Source organism: Brassica napus, chromosome C4 (genome assembly GCF_020379485.1).
Source record: "Brassica napus cultivar Da-Ae chromosome C4, Da-Ae, whole genome shotgun sequence".
In the NCBI taxonomy this organism is placed as follows: domain Eukaryota; kingdom Viridiplantae; phylum Streptophyta; class Magnoliopsida; order Brassicales; family Brassicaceae; genus Brassica; species Brassica napus.
This window is the reverse complement of record NC_063447.1, coordinates 53,456,279-53,470,723: the sequence shown is the minus strand read 5'-3', so window position 1 is coordinate 53,470,723 and position 14,445 is coordinate 53,456,279. Positions and strand designations below refer to the sequence as shown.

At 33.8% G+C, this 14,445-nt stretch overlaps 2 pseudogenes; both read right to left on the bottom strand.

Annotated features, from left to right (window-relative positions):
• Positions 1-4,479: 4,479 nt before the first annotated feature.
• On the bottom strand, positions 4,480-6,208 carry LOC106446958 (annotated as a pseudogene).
• A 5,290-nt stretch (positions 6,209-11,498) lies between these two features.
• Positions 11,499-12,735, bottom strand: LOC106448754 (annotated as a pseudogene).
• Between the last annotated feature and the right edge of the window lie 1,710 nt (positions 12,736-14,445).

Genomic DNA, 14,445 nt, shown 5'->3' with positions numbered 1-14,445 from the left:
AAAACTTTATAATTAATAGTACAAATATTTTTGGTTAATTAAAGCATAAAGTGTTACAAAATAATAAATAAAATAAATAAAACATAAGAATCTTGAAACAATTTTAAATAATAGTTATATTATTAATAAGGTGCAACGTCAATATAAAAACATATATTATGACGCTCTCTTACAAATCCACACTAAATATAACTTATTATAGATAATCGTGGTAAAATTAACAATCTAATGTAAACAAACGGTCAATTCATCACAAACCATTAACTCAAAAAAAAAAAAAACGCTTCTGAATAAATGGTCCTTTAAAAAAAAGTTACAAGAAGTCAAGAAAATTGAGAGTTTAAACTCACCATATATAAGACATAGCTATATAACCTTACCATGTTTTCAACTTTGAACTCACACAAATAAAAGAAGAATGAATAACAAACCACTTCTTTCTTATGAGTTCTCACACCAAACAAGATCTTCAGGAGCAACTCCCCGACACATACTCCAAACCTACATCCACAGGCCCAACACACAACCATTTATCATTGATTTTTAGGTACCATCAATCACCGACAAACAAGGTAATTTTAATGACCCAAAAACTGAAGGCATGAAATTTATGTTAATTTACCATGAAATAGAACACCCCGATTCAACCCTGCTTATTCAAGAGACAACCCAATACATGATGAATTTACAAACAACCGAAGACAGAAACATAACTGATGATCTTCAAGTTACTATTACCATCACAGACTACAACCAAAACGCTATTGCAAGACTTGATGTCGACCTTACCGTCACCGATCTTGAGGGAACTAATAGGCCTCCAACTACAGAAAAATAAAACGATACATGAACGGTATGCTTCATAAATTACAACAATGAAACCTATCGATGCTCTCTTACTTGCGGCCATACTTTCCATTTCCGCTCCATTATATCAATGGCTTCGTACAAACATAAGCTGTCTCATATGTAGGGAAATTCATCTATGATTCAGCTTTATTACAATTTATAAGTGGGTTTCTTATGTTCAAGTTTTCAGTTTCATTTACATACTGTTTTCGATTTTCGTATTAATTTTCTAACAAAATATAAAAATGTTTTCCCTCATTTCCTAATATGTTCCACTTTCCAGAATTAGTTTTTCATCAAAAATCAAATAAGAAGAATATATGAACAGAACTTCATTACTACCACAATGAAGCCCCGATAAATTGCCACATCTTTGACATATACAAAGTATGCGAAGATTGTTACTACTTTAATAGGATGAAACAATTTATTATCTTTGACCCAAGAAAACAATTTATTATCTTTTTTCAAACAAGATAATCACAAAAACAAACACAACTATTTATATTTTCCTTCTTGAACATCAAATTTTCCTTATGTTTAAATTTCAACTAAATTAATTTTGTTACAACTATCGGCTTTTATTCTACTTTTGTTGAATCGATCAGTTACAACCACCTATGCTACTCCACTTTGAACTAATCGACTTCAAAACAAAGTAATACACTACAGTCGCTAAGAACTATCAAATAGATGAGAAAAAATATTATTCTCTTTCAACTTATTTTCATCTTCAAACATAATCTCTTTACTAAAACCATGAAATTATAAAATCATTTCAGAATAATACATACGAACCCGGCGCGTAGCGCCGGAAGACCACAAGTATTGTATATCATTGATCTATTCTATGTTTCTAAATAGAATATCAAATGTGTCGTTCTAGAAATAAAATCTGATTATTATAGATTTAAAGTCGTGTTTAAAGAATATTGTATAAAATTTATAAAATATTTTTTTTGAAAGTTTCAAAACGTATTATATTTAGAAAAAATCTATGTTTTTATTATGTGAAATACAAAGTTCAATAATTGTTCTAACAGAAATTAAAAAGAATTAAAAGTAGAAAGGGAAAACATATTTGTAAAACGAAACAAAAAGGTAAAATGTGTATCACAAAAGTAATGTGGCAATTATTACACAAATATCATAGCCTAAGTTCTCTTATGGTTATATGCTTAATTTGATGGTTTGTTATAGACATGAACCGATATTCCTCAATAAATTTTCATTCCGTTTAGACATTGTATTTTTTTCAAGTTTATTTCAAAGAGAGATTTTTTTTTATCTCCAATCCGAGGATGGCGAAGTTTGTTGAAACCCGCATGGTAACATACAGGAGAACCTCCTTATGATGATCATTTGGATGTGATCGAGATTAATCTAGTCTTATAAAGTTATATTAGTTAGTCGGCTTCACTCTTGATCCCTCCATCTGTTTTGTCCCAAGAACCGTTTGAACCTTTCAATTTTGTAATGTGATTCCGAGTTCTAGTAACATAAATCAACATAACATGAATAGGAAAAAAAAGTAGTAAACAGCCAATTCCACCGTGAACTTAGCTCTTCCATTGTTTTCATACACAAATGTTTGAATCAAGCCTAAGACATTACAAACTAATCAAAATTTTAAATTTCCTACACAAAATATTTCAATGTGGTTAATTCATAACCGGAAATAATTTCGGTTTAGTTGTTGACCATTGCTGATGTGGCTTGACTATTACTGACATGGCTTGCCACATATGAATTCGGTTTAGTTTGGTTTAAAAAATATTATTTTAAAATCAATATAGGTGAAACTAGTCGTTTTTTATTCTTACTTAAAACACAACAAGTTGCTTTTGGACTGGCTCGAACCCCCGGCCAAGTAAACGTAAATATTGACCTCAACCAGTGAGCCACATACGAAATCAATGCTTACGATGCATCATAATAGTACTTAACTCAAATTGAAAATCAACCTATTTCTCTCATCTTCCTTTTGCCTCCGCAACCCAAGACAGATGTTAACACAGTTTCATAATAAATTCCATGGTTGCTTCAAACAATTCTTTCTTAGAGAGTGCACCAGTTATGTGATTATAACATAGCTTTTCCTCAACTTGTTAAACCTCCCAAGTGCTTCTTCGATCTTACCCGTTTTGCAGTGGCATTCAATCATGTTTGAATACGTTACTGTGTCAGGAGCAATGTAACTATGGACTCGCGCAATTCGAACATCTGTCTAAAAATTTCAAGAGACGAAGAAGATAGAGTAATGGGTTCACTTCGGTATAGTTAAGTACTAAGATGATGTATCTTATTCATAAGAGATGCAAGTGGCTCAGTGGGTGAGTTGAATTATATCGACAACTTGTTGGATGGTTCGAACCAGCCCAAACCAAAATTTGTTGTGTTTTAATAAATATCAAAACGACGTAGTTTCACCGATACTGACATAGACTTTAAACCAAAATTAACCGGTTTCATACGCGTGTCAATAATAAAGCCACGTCAGCATTGGTCAACAATTAAACCGAAATTAACTCCGGTTATGTAGGAACTAACCACATATTAACTCAAAAGTTCGTGTACGAAAACAATGGAAGAACTAAGTTTATGGTGGAATTTGGCCATTTTCCCCTGCATCTACTAGTACATGTGGTTACAATATCCTGAAGTCAACTGACACGCCACATAGGAAATGAAGATAATGCTTCCATCATGAAGCCTTTAGGAGAGGATTTGAAGTGGTGAAAATGGAAAGCAGCTTCCAAGTTTGTTGACAAATAAGCGAAAAAAATTTCCTTTTATGAAAAGCAAAATTGCTGCCACATATTCTGTTGTTTACTTATTTTGAACAAAAGGAGTTTTTCAGTAAGGAACAATGAACAAAGCTTGAAGTACAATATTATTTACAGTCTCATGGCGAGCGAAATGGTAAGACTCATATCGTCTTTAAGAAAGAACATCAAAGCATAAAACTAACAAATGAAATCAACTTGCGAAGTCTGAGTCTCAACGGTTCCTGCCATGTCACCCACTGCATTTGAATCTCCTATGTTCTTCTTCCTAAAGTAAGCCTTGTGGTACCTATCAACCTTAAATTAAAGCAGAACAATTAGCAGAAAAATATGATGTAGCTATAGGGTACAAATTAAGACAAACCAGACTCTAAGGGATCCACCAGTTACAAGAGCAGTCACACTTTCAAGACTCCATCTGTCATCCATTTTTTCCCTGTGAGTAGCAGACATAACATATATAGACACTGCTTGATAGGGGGAACATTTAAGATAACAAAAACACAATGTGTGAACTAACTTACACCCAACTTAATATCGTATGAAATTTAGAGCTTCGGATGGAGATCAGATGTTACTAGGATTGAATATTCAGTACAAAGAAACTTATCTACACAAAGGCAAATTGGAATCTTGTGAATTATGCCTCTCTGTTTCAAAGCAAAAACACTGAAAGGACCAAATGTTTCCAAAGAATCAGGGTGATCAGTCCAAAATTTTGTTTCCCCTGATTATATGTTCAGTTAAGAATCTATTTTGTTATAGTAGAAACAGATGATTCAATATAGCATTTTGATATCTGAGAGAGACATTGCTGCAAGGTATTGCCGTATGGAATTGTGAATTCGCTTATGTGCCTCATACAGTGAGTATTTTTATTCAAAAGAAAATATTACAGTCACAAAACATGACGAGACAATTTTCAAGCCTGTGGTTGATAGGAGAAACCGTTAACCGTGAGGCCTCCATCGGCACAAATGGTTTGACCTGTTATATATGAGGCTGCAGGTAGACACAAAAAAACCACTAGTGCTGCAACCTCATTAGGCTCTCCAGCTCGACCAAGAGGAGTTCTACCGAACAGTCCTTCCCTGAAGCTGACGTCCTCAAGATACTTCCAGAAACAAAAATGAAGAGATGATTAGAGGTTGAGGCTGAGGTTGAAAGTTCACACAAAAAAAAAGTGAAAGTTCGCTTTTATTATTACAGGTTGAGCTTGAGGAGTCTTGATGATGTTAGGTGCAACAGCGTTGGCTCGTATGCCGTCTTTTGCCCATTCACATGCCAAATTCCTAGCTAGTTGATTCAGAGCTCCTGTAAATGATTTTGTATGAGGACTCAGGAGTCAACAAAACAAAGAAACATAAAGTCCTTGTTGGTTAGTCAGTATTACCTTTGGTTAGACTATAAATGGATGCACCGTTAATCGATACAGCCCTTGAAACAGAGGACATGAAAACGATGCTTCCATAGCCTGAAGCCTTTAAGAGAGGGTGTGAAAGCTGGCAGAAATGGTAAGCAGATTCCAAGTTTGTTGAGATGTGGAAAGCAAAATCATCTGCCCCATATTCTGTTGTTTGCTTTCCTCGAAGCACTCCCCATTGTTCACCTATGTTACACAACAAATGATTTTTTGTCACAATTTCTTTTAAACGAATTATGCTTAGTTCTTTCTATATTATTGGAGAGAAGATCCCACATCGGAAATATGAAAGAGACTTGAGTAATATATAAGGTACTTGGATCAATCCACTAATTGCCAATTGGTTTTAAGTTGGAAGCCCAGGAAACTTATCATGGTATCAGAGCCGGCCCAATACCCTGACCCATTAATCCGGCCCGGACAGTGGCTCGATCATCCCATTAACTGATGGTCCATAGAAGGCTCAGTTCCGCCGAGATCGCTAGAAAATAAAACATGATTTCGGAGGGGGTATGATGGATTATGCGAGATTAATGGTTATACGCACCATTATCTCGAGGGAGGGTATTGGAGAGAAGATCCCACATCGGAAATATGAAAGGGACTTGAGTAATATATAAGGGACTTGGGCCAATCCACTAATTGCCAATTGGTTTTAAGTTGGGAAGCCCAAGAAACTTATAAGATTAATATCCTTACAAGAATGTTGAGTTTTCCATCAAATAACGAGGAGACTTTTTGTATCAAAGTTTCTCTCTCGGGACGGGAGGTTACATCACAGACTGAGCCACTCACTTTAAACCCTTTCTTTTCCCATTCGCTTAAACTTTGATTGAGCAAAGTTTCAGATATGTCGCATACATGGACTTTGGCCCCAAAGCTAGCTAACTCCTCTACTATGGCATACCTAAACATTCCACAGATTCAAGCTCCTTGAAATCTGGTCAGAAAAAGAACCTTGGGTTACAAACATGATAAAGAGAAAGTAAGACAAACCCTATTCCTGCGGCTCCACCGGTTACAAGAGCAGTCATACCTTGAAGACTCCATCTTTTATCCATTTTTTTTGCCTGATAAGCAGTGACAAGAAATGCCGCAAAAGAGAGATATATAGTAAACCACTAAACGTTGTAGATGAGATCGACTAGAGATAATGTCATCAGACGACTGATTAGTTTATTAGATGTTTAATGGGCCAAGTGATAATGTCGTAACTGATGACGCGTCTTCCATCAAGTTTAATAATACATAAGAATATTACTAATTTACTAGCTAATGATGTTTCTCTAAGTGGTGGAGAGTGGAGACACTAAGAAGCAATTAGGAAACGTGTGGATTAGGTAATAAAAGTGTTTAAATAAAAATTAATTATATTAAGTGAATGAAAATTATGTAAACATAAAATCTGTAAATTTTACAAAATAGAGCTTTCAATTTTTTTTATATTTTTCCTTCGTTTAAACTTGATTTCTCCTGATAACATGTTATTTTATCTGAATCAATATTTTGAATTGAGGTTTTAACAAACCATAAGTTCTATTTTAATATATTAGATGACTGTATAACAGTTGTACATAGACAACAATCACATGCTACATGATACTTCGCTTAAAGCTAAAGGCGAAGTTGTCCAAAAATGGCAAATGATTTTGGTTTACTTCCGTTGCTGTTTTTAGTATACCACTCAATTATTTTGCTTTTGAGTGCAAATCCCTTATATATGAAAGGAGAACAAATCCATTATATATTAAAGGAAAAGTATTGTAATAAATGCATTCACACTATAATAGACACGTGGCATCCTCACAATGATTTGATAACAAGTATGTTAACGCATTTACATTATATTCATAAATGTGTTCACACTATATACTTTGTATCTTTTAATACAAAACTCACATGCATGGTTCCAATAAAACTTTGGATTTTTCGGTTCGAATCAAAACAAATAAAAAATCAAAAACTAAACTATATATATTATTTTTATTGTTTACGGATAAAGTTGAGCAAAATATTTATAAATTTTGATTCGATTCGTTGTCCGTTTTGATTTGAATAAAAAAATATGGATATCCGTAACTCTACGAAGCAAATCAAATACTAAAATACAATATAAAAAAAGCAAATCACAAATACCAATATTTTTAGGAACGGATATCTAATTCGATATGTTATATGCATATATATACATATATGCACAGAATTATATATATATATATATGTGTGTGTGTTATATATATTATAGTTTACAATAGTTTTACAATAGTTTTATGAATTAAATTTATTATATTAGGTAATTAAAATTTAAAAAGTTAAATAATATTTTATTTTTGTAATAAAATGTTATTATAAAAAATTTCAATTATTTTTAAAATTTTATTTTATTTACGGATCAAATTGGATATTCTTTAAAATTCTAAATCATTTCGGATATCAGAGTCACCGACTATCCAGGTGGCTAAAGATTGAATCGACATGAATGCCTCCAAATATCCGGATATTCGATCTGTGTCCACCTCTATTTACAGATACAATTTATTTTTCTTTATATGAAAAAAATTCACTAATGTTAAGGCCTTTTTAATTTTTAATTAATTTTAATTTTATCTTTCATGTATTATTTTGAACAAAAATATCATATAATATTAATTGACAATTTGTTCAAAAAAGAAAAGAAAAAAAATATTAATTAACTATCAACCTTAAGCCTAGACACAATTCTAAGCAAGCTCTATGTCTAGATGAATGCTCATTTGCTAACATATCTCAAACATCAAATGTCTTTGGTTGAATAATGTGAAAGCAATCATTACTAACAAGTCTATTAGCTATCCTATCACCTTTAACAACAAATGTCTTTGACAAAGTATACTAAAAGCCTAGGAGAGTTGTCTCAGGCATTTCATCAAACACATTTTGGGTGGGAAATGCCTATTGATCAACTTTTGAGTGGTCAACTCAGAAGATGCATTATGAATACTCTACTAGCAACGAACAAGAATGATCTACACTAAAACATCCTAGAACTAACCTAATTACCCTTGATCTCCCTAACCCATGAATTCAAAAGGTGATTACTCACTAATTTCCATGATTCCTCTTAAACCCATATTAGACTTCAGATTAATCATGTAGAGCAATAGATAAGAAATCAACAAGAACACAATATGAAAGCAATGAAATCTGAATCAAAAGAAGTTTTACTAGTTGTTCTCCAGAAAAGAGATATCCTTCCCCTGGTGGCTACTAAAGGTGCTTAAAACATAGGTTTTTGAAAAGTAAAAACGTGCATAATGAAATGACCAAAAGGCCCTTGAGAAAACATGAATTCGGCCAAACAAATAGACGCGGAGCGACCTCGGCACGTCGCTTCGAGAGGTCGCTCCCGGGTCGTTTCTTCGCGAGCGACCTGGCTGTGTCGCTCCGAAGACGTCGTTCCCAGGTCGTCTCCTCGCGAGCGACCTGACTGTGTCGCTCTGAAGACGACTCTCCCGGCTTGCTCAGAAACCATAGACGCGAGCGACCTTAGGGTGTCGCTCTAGGAGGTCGCTCCCGGCTTGTTCGTCGCTCTCAAATCGACACAACCCGAGCGACCTCTGTGTGTCGCTGTGGTGAGGTCGCTCTAGGAGCTGGAGCGACTTTGCCTTGTCGCTCTAGGAGGTCGTTCCGAAGCGTAGATGGCGAGCGAGTTCATGGCGTCGCTCCGGTAGGTCGCTCCCATGCATTGTTCGTCCAATGATCACCTTAATCACCTCTTTTGAGCTCCAAATGCACCCAAATGTCTCCAGGAACTCCATGTGGTACTTCAATACCTAATAGAAACATATGTATGCAAAATGCAACCTAGACATGGCTAAATCCTAATCTATATGGTGAAAATGCACATGAATAAATGGATAAAACAATGTAAATATGCAAGATATCACATAACCGAACTCATCCAGATCCAGAAGAACCAAACTCAAAATCCACACATAAATTTATAATATTCAAGCGGTGCCTAAATTAAAAAAAAACGAAACCCGAAAAGAATAGCCCGTACCTAAAATAGATAACCAATGTTCATGCCTAACTGATTTTATAAACTAAGAAAATGACTATTTCTATGTGTTTGGCTAAATTAAGTGAAATAAAAAGAGTTTTTTATTTAGTAAAATAATTATACTGAGTGAAAAATTAAGCGACAATAAATGTAATACATTTTTATTATTTTGATTTAATTTTTTATTTTATTCACAAAATATGTCTTTGAATTATATTTTTGGCTACGTAATTTTCCAACGATTGAAACTAAAATAAAATAAAAACGTTTTACTAAAACAATCTAAACCGAACGTTTAACCATATGCAAAATTCAGTTATTTTACATTTTTAATTTTATAATTGGCACAAAGTTAATGTTAAAAACTAATAAATAAAAATATACACTATTATTATTATGGTAATATAATTAATGATGTGATGTATTGTTAAGGTAATATAATTAATGAAATTGTTAAACTGAATGAAATATAGAAAACAATTAATATAATTATATTAATGAAATTACTAAATGGACATTATATTTCTATTTTATACTTCCAAACAATTTTCATTTATACCGCTGTCTATGTTTCCAAAAATATTCAAAAATTTCTTCAGTTTTAATAATATAGATGACTATATTATCCAATCAGATTTTTTAAAGTAAATTATTTATAATATTTCCACTATGTTTTTATATCATTTTAGGTAAATATCAACCTTCAAAATATCAAAAACAAATTTAAGAAAATAATAATACAATTAATTTATCATAATAATATCAAAAGTATTTGTAATAGTATAAATTTTTATCCTTACAACTTAGATTTATTATTATTTGCCTCAGTCATTTAATCTCTAGGCCCAAATCAGAATATACCACACATCCCATCTATTGTCCAAGCCGACATCACTTACGTATAAAAGAAGTCACAAGACGTTCAAGGAAGAACTAACCTAATTGAGGTTCACCGCAGGGTGTCTCTATGGCACAAGAGCTACAAAACCTTCAGAGAGTTGAGAGAGCAAGAGTATATCAGAGAGAGAAGAAGATGATCTCCATAGAAAGTGGGAGTTAGAGTCTCCACCTTTAGTGTTCTTCCCGTTGTCTTTGTTATTGTTTCTCTTTAAGCCTTGTACCTGAAACACAAAGAAATCGCCGTCTTAGAGCGTTGTGTAAGCCTTTGATAAGATAGTGGATGTTTGTGGGAATAGGTTCCCACACGAGATGTACCCTTGCGGAGGGAAACTCGTTAAATCTTGGTGTCGAAGTTACTTTGGATTTGTGTTTAAACCGTGAAGAATCAACATGGCTATGTGTGATTCGAAGTTAAGATCATAACATTATAATAAATATAACAAATATAAAATGTTACATTGCTGTTGTTGACCTCCAAAAATCAAAATATTTTGGTGGAAAATCCTACAAGAAGGGCTACCAGTGGCTGAGAACTCACGAAGAAGGAATATGAAAGTAGACAACACTTGCCAAGTATGTGGAAAATGTCTTGATACGCAAAACCATTTGCTATTTGAATACAGAGTAGAAAAGGAGATTTGGTCATTGGCGCCTACAAGTCTCAGCAAAAAAGAAGGGGTGCAGTCTGATACGCATCAAAACATAAAAGATATGACATCTTTGATCAAAAAAGATAAGAGAGAGCTCATAAACTTCTTTATAGGATGGAAGATGCGAAACAACCTTGTATTTCAGCAAAAGAGCGAGCATATTTTGAAGGTGATTCATGATGCATTGAGGGACTCAAGCCAATGGCACGAAGGGAACAACCGACCCAGTGTGCACACTGAAGACTTACACGAAACTTTTCCAGCAGATTCCCTTTATTATTGTCAAGTAGATACCACTTAGAAAGATGATAAAGAGGTTGCAAGTGTTCGTTGGTCCTTACACAGCAAAGAAGGCACATAACATCTATATCTCCTCAATATAACCTACAAATACTCCAAGGGAAGCAGAAGAGATGCATTACTTATGGCAGTGAAGGCTGGCTTTTAAGAAGGTCACTTTTATGAGTGATTGCATATCACTTATGGATGAGTGGAACCAGTATAGTACTGCAGCAACCATCACCAAAGTCCGTATCACAGAGAGTGCCTCCATGATACAGGACATCATAGAAGCTTCCAAATCAAATGAGTTTACTTTTTATTATGTTTCTAGACTTAGGTTGACTTAGGTTAAGTTTTGGTTGATGAGGTTGGCTGGTTTTAAATTCAATAAGAAAATAGGTTAACAAAAAAAAAAAAGTATTTTAACCAAAAGTTTCCATAGAATGGAGTGATCATCCAAAAGTTTGTTTCCCCTGATGATATATATGCTTATGTCTTAGCAGAAAACAGATGATTGAATATAGCATTTTGATATCTGAGAGAGACATTTCTGCAATGTATTGCCGTTGCCAGGTGTAACCCAAATCTGATTAGAATCTCCACAATGGAATTGTGAATTCGCTTATGTGTTCGTGCACACCCTCATATCGTGAGTTTTTTTATTCAAAAGAAAATATTACAGTCACAAAACATGACAAGACGACCATTCTCAAGCCTGTGGTTGATAGGAGAAGCCATTAACCGTGAGACCTCCATCAACACAAATGGTTTGACCTGTGATATAGGAAGCTGCAGGTAGACACAAGAAGACTACAAGTGATGCAACCTCATTAGGCTCTCCAGCTCGACCAATAGGAGTTCGACCGAGCAACCCCTCCTTGAAACTGACGTGATCAAGAAACTTTAAGAAAACCAAAGAAAAATTAGAGATGATTAGAGGAATGAAAGTTTTTTTTTCACAAATAAAAACAAAAGTTCTATTTTTCTTTACCGGTTGAGCCTGAGGAGTCTTGATGATATTAGGTGCAACGGCGTTGGCTCTTATGCCGTCTTTTGCCCATTCACAAGCCAAATTTTTAGCTAGCTGATTCAGAGCTCCTGTAAATGATTTTGTATTAGGACAAAGGAGTTAACACAGAAACAAAGTACTTGTTGATTAGTAACTGTTACCTTTGGTTATACCGTAAATGGATCCGCCGCTCATGGATACAACCCCTGCAATAGAGGACATGAAGACGATACTTCCATAACCTGAAGCCTTTAGGAGAAGATGTGAGAGCTGGGAAAAATGGTAAGCAGGTTCCAAGTTTGTTGAGATGTGGAAAGCAAAATCATCTGCCCCATATTCTGTTGTTGACTTTCCTCGAAGTACTCCCACATTGTTAACCTTTGTTGCATAAAAAAGAAGATGTTCTCAAAATTTTATTTGAAAAGCACGCGTAGTTGTTTCTATATTAAAGCCATTTACTCACGAAAATGTTGAGCTTGCCATCAAAATGCGAGGAGACAGTTTGCATGAGTGTTTCTCTCTCGGGACGAGAGGATACATCACAGACTGAGCCACTCACTTGAAACCCTTTCTTTTTCCATTCACTTAAACTTTGATTGAGCAAAGTTTTAGATATGTCGCATACATGAATTCTAGCTCCAAAACTAGCTAACTCTTCTACTATGGCATACCTAGACGTTCCACAGATTCAACTTCTGACAGAAGAAGAACCTTGGGTTACAAACCCTATTCCTGCGACTCCACCGGTTTCAAGAGCAGTCATACCTTGAAGACTCCATCTTTTGTCCATCTTTTTTTTTTTTTGCGTGATTAGCAATGACAAGAAATGCTGGAAAAGAGAGTTATTTAGTAACCACTAAAGTGGATAAGATCGATTAGAGATAACGTTAAAAGAAGACCGATTAGTTTAGTATTAAATGTTTTAATGGGGCAAGTGATGATGACGTAACTGATGACGCGTCTTCCATTAAGGCTAATAACAAGTCTTGTTTCATTACTTGGGTTACAAGTCCAATGATACGATACATAAAACCATGATTAACATCGGGTTCCTAGAGTGGGGTTCTTAGCGGAAGTTAAGAAAGGAAGTTAAGAAACAGTTTCTTAACTTCCGCTAAGAAGCTCGTCCTAAGAAATCCGAGTTAATCATGCTCTAAGAATATAACTAATTTACTAGCTAATGATGTTTCTCTATGTGGTGGAGGGTGGAGACGAGAAGAAGCAATTAGGAAACGTGTTGATTAGGTAAATGAAAAAATTTACAGAGATATTAGGCAAATGAAAACTAGAATATCAAAATTTAGTGGGTGGGGCGAGCGTAGTTCGTAATACATTAACTTAGGTGTTTTTGTTCAATTTGGGCTCGTAACCGGATCTAAAATTCTCGTTTTCGGGTTGAATTAAATATATCTATTAAAAAAATAATCAAAATTTTAGTAGACAATTCTAAATCCGATAAGTTTTAACCATAAATAATGTTTTAATTAGATGCCTATAAAATAAAGTAACGTACAGACAACAATCACATGCTACATAATAGCTCGCTGGTAAAATCGGCTAAAACCAGCAAAGATATATTTTGATTTTTGTTTGGTTCCATTGCTGTTTTTAATATGTCACTCAATTTTTTTCCTATTGAGTGCAACTGCATTTTAAAAAGCATGGCCAAGTGGAGTGTTTTTTTTTTTGACATGCCAACAGGAGTGTTTCTTGCTAATTTGTTTGTTCTTTAATTTCTTTTTGGGCGTCAATGCATTTATATTGCTCTTTATTTTGGATAATCTAAACCGGTGCGGAGTTCACATGAAAAATAAAGGAACATGAAAAACACCAATATCGAAACAATCAACAATCACAAGGTTCGAGATAAAACGCCACAAGGCCATTCTTGTCGTGAGAGTTTAAGACAAAACATGACATAGACGGACTAAAGAACATTTGTTACATAGACGGTAACTATAACTACAAATGTTGTTGTAGTTTATAAGGTTTTCATTAAATATTTTAGAAATTTACCCTTAAATAATGTTAAAATATTTTTTTTTTCCAAAACTGTATTTATAAAACTCTAAAAGAACACTTATTAGAAGAATACAAAAGTTTTACCATTATTCATAGGGTAACTTTTGAAAATAGCATAAATTTGTAATCACAATAATGTACAAAAAAATGATAAAATAGCATATTCAAATGATAAAATAACACATTCAAATGCAAAAGATACATGTACCCTAGGATTAAAATGCTTTTGGATTAGATTTGGACTTTATGGATTGATTATATGAATTAGGGGTTGAGATTAAGTGATTAGGATTTTAAGGGTTAGAGCCTACAGTGTATAATTTTTAACAGTAATATTTATTTTAAGTTTTAAATAAATATTTATACATATTTACTATATTAAATACGTCGTTAATTAAAGGTAGTTTAATTTTTGTACAATAATGATTGTTTATTTCGTCATTTATTTTTGTGAATTATTTGTGATAAAATTATTTTGTGTT